Source organism: Physeter macrocephalus, chromosome 12 (genome assembly GCF_002837175.3).
Source record: "Physeter macrocephalus isolate SW-GA chromosome 12, ASM283717v5, whole genome shotgun sequence".
Classification (NCBI taxonomy): Eukaryota; Metazoa; Chordata; class Mammalia; order Artiodactyla; family Physeteridae; genus Physeter; species Physeter macrocephalus.
The window spans coordinates 64,598,704-64,606,181 of NC_041225.1; the positions used below are offsets into that span (position 1 = coordinate 64,598,704).

Genomic DNA, 7,478 nt, shown 5'->3' on the forward strand with positions numbered 1-7,478 from the left:
GTGTCCCCCGCATCGGCAGGCGGACTCTCAACCACTGCGCCACCAGGGAAGCCCAGAAATAGTTTTAAATAGATATTTCTTACAGTATGAGTCAAATTCAGAGAGAGGATTGAAGAGGGGCTCTGTCCCTAGAGAAGGAATAGTCCCACCTCCGCCACTCCCTTACGCCCAACCACACTGCTACTGCTTGAGTTCAGATTTTCATTTTCTCTTAAGGGACAATTACATTAGTTTTCTTCCTGGCATCCTTCCTCTAGTTTTAGCCCTCTTCTACTCCATCTGTATATTCCTTCTGTATGGCCTTTCTTACGCACAAATATATTAATTCAAACATTTCCTAGTTTCTCATTGGCTCGGGGATAAACTCCAGACTCCTTGTGATGACCTCACAGTCTCTCCTTGATCTTCATTCTGTCTCCTTCTCCAGTCTCATCTCTAAGAAGCAGTTGTGCTGCACAGTGCAGGACATGGGCTTTAAAGCAAGACTGCCTGGGTTCCTGCTTTTACTGGCTGTGTAAACCTGGGAGAGTTATTTAACATCTCTGTACCTCACATTCTTCATTTGCCAAATAGGGATAATAATCATACCTCCCTCATTAGGGTTGTGCTAAGGATTAAATGTATTAACACATGTAGATTGTTCAGGATAATGCCTGACACCTATTAAGTGCTCAGTGAATGTTAGAGATTCTCATAATTATCTCTTGCAAATCCCCTGTGCAACCAACCCTTTGGTCTTATGAAATGACATGTGGCTCTCAGAATAAGTTCTACTGTTTCATCCCTTTGTATTTGAATGTGCTGTTTCTTCTTCCCTTTCTTTCCTCATTTCTCTGGAGAATTCCTCCTGATCTTTAAAGATAAGCATCTCTATGAAGCCTTTCCTGATTCTACACCTCTAAGGAGTTTATCCCCCCTTCTCTCAGCCATGGCTGCACTTAAGTACTATTGTAATTCTCAAACTAGATTGCCATTATGTGATGATGCATGTCTTCTTTCATAGTCTCTGAGGCTATTCTTTAAGAGCCTTGAAGTCAGGGGATTAGGTCTTATTTATGTCTAAAATCTCAGTGCCTCATATAGTTTTAGCTCAGCGTATCCATTCAGTAAATGTTTGTGGAATGAATAAACCAGGGTGATGCTGGCTTGGAAAGGAATTGAGAGGATACAGAGACAATGAATGATACAGTATGATGCATGTAGGCTTAACAAATTTTCTCTTTGCCCACAGTCGGCTAATACAATCTTGGGAGGTGGAGAAAGGGGCATAATTTTTCTGTCAGGGCCATTACAAATATGTATTTCACCTTAGAGTTGCTCACACATTAAAAGAGCATTTTTCTCTAGTCTTAAAACTTAGCTTCTCATTTTCTGTAGAAGGAAGTGTGTACCTAATACAGTGAGTGGGTAAAATGATATATTTGAGCAATACAATTACCTAAGGGAAGAAACACAGATTTAAAAAAAAAAAAAAATGGAAAAGGAATCTATGACCGGGACGCCAAAAACGTGCTAGCATATCATAGAAACCACACTGGAACTGGAGAAGTACTGCTGCCACACACAGGAGACTGCATAGGAACCTCACTTGTTTTATTATTAAATATAAGTAGCACATTTGTTTGTCCTCATGCACATCAGTATGATTACCTAATTTTTAATTCTTTAAAGAGATAGGGTGGTTATAAGAATGATGAGAGAAAATAGGTTTTTTCTTACCATTGGCAAGGTCCTTAAAGACCAGCTCATTGAACCCTTCATTTTACTCGTAAGGAGGCCAAGATTAAAGGAGGTAAGTGACTTGCCTCAGGTCCCTCAGCACTAGGCACTAGTGGCAATGCTAGGTCTTCATATGCATAGTCCAGGGGCCTTTCTTCTACTTCACTATCTCTCAGTCAGTATTTTTCAAGGTGTGGTCCTTGGACCACTTGCATCAGAATCACCAGAGTCTTTGTTACAATGAAGATTCCTGGCTTTACTTCAGACCCTGAATCTAACTCTCTAGGGACAGAGCCCAGGAATCTGCATTTTAAGCAAATTCCCTGGATGATTCCTACAAAATAATAGCCTTTATTTAATCAGATGAAAACTTTCCAACTATTGCCGCTTTAGTTTCCCTTACTACTTTCCCCTTATTAAAACTACTTCAGCTGCTATTAGAAGCACTAATTCAAAGACGCTAAAAATTCTGCCATGGTTTCTGAATAAACATATCACTAAGAGGTCAAACATGTTCCCTTGGATTTCCCTGGTGGCGCAGTGGTTAAGAATCTGCCTGCCAATGCAGGGGACACGGGTTAGAGCCCCGGTCCGGGAAGATCCCACATGCTGCAGAGCAACTAAGCCTGTGAGCCACAACTACCGAGCCTGCGCTCTAGACCCCGTGAGCCACAACTGCTGAGCCCGCATGCCACAACTACTGACGCCTGCGCGCCTAGAGCCTGCGCTTCACGACAAGAGAAGCCACCACAACGAGAAGCCCACACACCGCAATGAAGAGTAGCCCCCGCTGGCCGCAACTAGAGAAAGCTTGTGCGCAGCAACGAAGACCCAACACAACCAAAATTAGATAAATAAAATTTTTTTTAAAAAGTTCCCTTTCCCATTTCCCTGGTCCCTTGCTCTTTGTTTTTTTGCCCTACTGGGCACATGTCTAGCAATTCTTCTCCTTGGTGATTTGTCTTCAGACCAAAAACCTACCTGCTGCTACTTACATGTGTCCTGGGATGGCTCCTGAGGGCAACAACATGACTGTTGACAAAACCCAGCATGGAGCTGTCTTTAGTACTGAAGGCTGTGCAGGGAGGGTGAGTGGACTTGGATGGGCTTAGCAATCTTGAGTCAGAGGAAGGAGAAGCAGTAGCACCATTGCTCCAGTTACAATCAACAGGAGAAAAGACGGATTTTAGGAGGACAGTGGGGCCAACCATAGCAGTAAGGGCACCGTAATATCTTGGGGAGAGCAGGTAAGACTTAGTGGCTGGCTCTAGAATTTCTAAACTCCAGGGACTCAGGAATAGCAATCTGGTGGGAAGGGAAGGACAAGGACTTATCACACAAGATGCTTTCACAGGGAACACACTCTTTTCCCTTAGATTATGTGTTAATTTCAGGTAGTTTTGGGGATGCTGAAGATTAGAGGACTTGTTTTAAAACAGTGTTAGCATAGTAAACTCAAGATTGGATGCTCATTTTGAAAGGCGTGCAGTGGTAGGGGCTGATGGTTACTGAGACTGAAGTAAGTCTCCCCTTCCTCTATAACACCCCTTGATGGTACCATTGACTCTACCCAGAAGTGGTTTCCTATTAATGAGAAGAAAAAGCCATATGGTTCCCAAAGAGTTATGTGGAAGGTGATGATGGAGAGAGTATTAAGAGAGAAGAGTGGGAATGGTGAGGAAGAGGAACGCTGGAGGATAGTTGGTGTCAGACCTAAATGAAGGAAAAAAGAAAAGAATACAGGCTATAATGTAAGGTACCCTCGATGCTGTCACAATCTTTAAAAACTCCCTTCACTCTCATGGTTCTGAAAGACAAATGATACTTCTGCTGTCCCTTACAGTTAAGGAAAGAAATCTCAAAAAAGATAAGTATTGCCCAGGGATACCTAGTGTTATAGGAACATTAATGCCAAGAATTCATGTCCGTGGGACTTCCCTGGCGGTCCAATGGTTAAGACTTTGCCTTCCAATGTAGGGGGTGTGGGGTTGATCCCGGTCGAGGAGCTAAGATCCCACATGCCTCGTGGCCAAAAAGCAAAACATAAAACAGAAGCAGTATTGTAACAAATTCAATAAAGACTTTAAAAATGGTCCACATCAAAAAAAAATCTTGAAAAAAAAATTCATATCCAACTCTGAGGAGCTCCAAAGCCCAGGATCCTTCTATCATATTACCTTGCTGACTCTATATATCTTGCAGATTGATAGGAAAAAAGAGAAAAGAAAAGAAAAAAAAAAAGTTGTAGAAGAGGGAATGGAGATTGGCAAGGTATCTTAGAAGTGCATCAGGTTTTGTAGCCTGCAGGACATGGGGGAGGGGATGGGAGTGGAAGGGAAATAATAAAACCTAAATCACAGTAAATGTGGCATAGGGACACTGGGATTATCTTTTGAGGCATGCTTTTTTACATTTGAAGGTATGTGAAGTGCCAAAGCAGCTGAAAAATGTTAAAAAAAAAAATCAGTAGAATAGAAATGGAGCTCCTGTCTAGTGTGTGTCAGTGATAGCGTTAAGTCTGAATAATTTTAAGCTCCAGAGCATAATGGTCAAGGTGGCCTAAGTCTCTTTGAAGGGAAGTGGCTACTTGTAGAAGCTGTGCCTGCAATCAGTTAATCTTTGTGGAATGCTGACCACATGACTAGTGAAAATCCTTACAAATGAGGCTATCATTAAGCCCTTAGTGACATCAAAATACCTGCAAATAGGGCTTCCCTGGTGGCACAGTGGTTGAGAGTCTGCCTGCCGATGCAGGGGATACGGGTTCGTGCCCCGGTCCGGGGAGATCCCACATGCCACGGAGTGGCTAGGCCCGTGAGCCATGGCCGCTGAGCCTGCGCGTCCAGAGCCTGTGCCCGGCAACGGGAGAGGCCACAACAGTGAGAGGCCTGCGTACCACAAAACAAACAAACAAACAAAACCCTGCAAATAAAAATTTAATTCCTGAAGAGAATTTAATGTAACTGTAGAATGAATATGTAGGTATGTTTTTTAAAAGTATTTATTTTTAACCAGTTGAAAGAGATAATTTATCAACTGGATGCCACTTGCAAAATAAAACACAAAAGAATCCCCATTTTAAAACTATAAAAATTGCTTTGCAAACATGCCCCCAACCAAGATTTTTATCAAAAGAAAATCTTTGCGGGGAGACCTTCAAGGTGGTGGAGGAGTAAGACACGGAGATCACCTTCCTCCCCACAAATACGTCAAAAATACATCTACATGTGGAACAACTCCTACAGAACACCTACAGAACGCTGGCAGAAGACCTCAGGCTTCCCAAAAGGCAAGAAGGTCCCCACATACCTGGGTAGGGCAAAAGAAAAAAGAAAAAACAGACAAAGAATAGGGACGGGACCTGCACCTCTGGGAGGGACCTGTGAAGGAGGAAAAGTTTCCACACACTAGGAAGCCCCTCTGTGGGCGGAGACGGGGGGTGGCTGAGGGGGGAAGCTTCAGAGCCATGGAGGAATGAATATCAACAGGGGTGCAGAGGGCAAAGCAGAGAGATTCCCTCACACAGGATCGGTGCTGACCAGCACTCACCAGCCTGAGAGGCTTGTCTGCTCCTCCGCTGGGGTGGGTGTGGGCTGGGAGCTGAGGCTCGGGCTTCAGAGGTCAGATCCCAGGGAGAGGACTGGGGTTGGCTGCGTGAACACAGCCTGAAGGGGACTAGCGTGCCACAGCTAGCCGGGAGGGAGTCCAGGAAAAAGCCTGGAACTGCCTAAGAGGCAAGAGACCATTGTTTCGGGGTGCGCAAGGAGAGGGGATTCAGAGTACCGCCTAAAGGAGCTCCAGAGACGGGCACGAGCCGCGGCTATCAGCACAGACACCAGAGACGGGCATGAGACGCTAAGGCTGCTTCTGCGCCCACCAAGAAGCCTGTGTGCGAGCACAGGTCACTATCCACACTGCCCCTCCCGGGAGCCTGTGCAGCCCGCCACTGCCAGGGTCCCGTGATCCAGGGACAACTTCCCCGGGAGAACACGCGGTGCGCCTCAGGCTGTTGCAACGTCACATCGGCCTCTGCCCACAGGCTCACCTGCATTCCATACCCCTCCCTCCCCCGGGCCTGAGTGAGCCGGAGCCCCCTAATCAGCCGCTCCTTTAACCCCCTCCTGTCTGGTCGAAGAACAGACACCAGAGGGTGACCTACATGCAGAGGCAGGGCAAAATCCAAAGCTGAACCCCAGGAGCTGTGCGAACAAAGAAGAGAAAGGGAAATTTCTCTGGGCAGCCTCAGGAGCAGCGGATTAAATCTCCGCAATCAACTTGAAGTACCCTGTATCTCTGAATACCTGAATAGACAACGAATCATCCCAAAATTGAGGCGGTGGACTTTGGGAGCAACTGAAGACTTGGGGTTTGCTTTCTGCTTCTAATTTGTTTCTGGTTTTATGTTTATCTCTGGTATTTAGAGCTTATTATCAGTGGTAGATTTGTTTATGGATTTGGTTGATCTCTTCCTTTATTTTTTTTAATATATATGTGTATATATATATATTTTTTTCCTCCTTTTTCTCTTTTTGTGAGTGTTTATATGTATGCATCTTTGTGTGATTTTGTCTGTATAGGTTTGCTTTTACCATTTGTCCTAGTGTTCCGTTTGTCCTTTTTTTTAAGTATAGTTTTTAGTGTTGTTATCATTGGTGGATTTGTTTACTGGTTTGGTTGCTCTCTTCTTTCTTTTCTTTTTTTTAATTACTTTTTAATTTTAATAATATTTTTTATTTTTTAATAACTTTATTTATTTTTTCTTTCTTTCTTTTTTTTTTTCCTCCCTTTTATCTGAGCCGTGTGGCTGACAGGGTCTTGGGGCTCTGCCTGGGTGTCAGGACTGAGCCTCTGAGGTGGGAGAGCCAAGTTCAGGACATTGGTCCACCAGAGACCTCCCAGCCCCATGTAATATCAATCGACAAGAGCACTCCCAGAGATCTCCGTCTCAATGCTAAGACCCAGCTCCACTCAACGACCAGCAATCTCCAGTGCTGGACATCCTATGCCAAACAACTAACAAGACAGGGACACAACCCCACCCATTAGCAGAGAGGCTGCCTAAAATCATACTAAGTTCACAGACACCCCAAAACACACCACCGGACACTGTCTTGCCCACCAGAAAGACAAGATCCAGCCTCATCCACCAGAACACAGGCACCAGTCCCCTCCACCAGGAAGCCTACACAACCTACAGAACCAAACTAACCCACAGGGGGCAGACACCAAAAACAATGGGAAGTGCAAACCTGCAGCCTGCAAAAAGGAGACCCCAAACACAGTAAGTTAAGCAAAATAGGAATACAGAGAAATATACAGCAGATGAAGAAGCAAGGTAAAAACCCACCAGACCAAACAAATGAAGAGGAAATAGGCAGTTCACCTGAAAAAGAATTCAGAGTAATGATAGTAAAGATGATCCAAAATCTTGGGGACAGTCTCAGAGACCTGTGGGACAACATTAAATGCAGCAACATTCGTATTATAGGGGTCCCAGAAGAAGAAGAGAAAACGAAAGGGACAGAGAAAATATTTGAAGAGATTATTATTGAAAACTTCCCTAATATGGGAAAGGAAACAGTCAATCAAGTCCAGGAAGCACAGAGAGTCACAGGCAGGATAAATCAAAGGAGAAACGCACCAAGACACATATTAATCAAACTATCAAAAATTAAATACAAAGAAACAATATTAAAAGCAGCAAGGGAAAAACAACAAATAATATACAAGGGAATCCTCATAAGGTTAACAGCTGATCT

The 7,478-nt window shown here is 44.2% G+C and overlaps 1 protein-coding gene across 1 annotated transcript in view; it reads right to left on the bottom strand.

Annotated features, from left to right (window-relative positions):
- The window catches only part of LHCGR (luteinizing hormone/choriogonadotropin receptor), a 65,836-nt gene that overhangs the window by 2,104 nt on the left and 56,254 nt on the right, over positions 1 to 7,478 (bottom strand). The window lies entirely within an intron of this gene.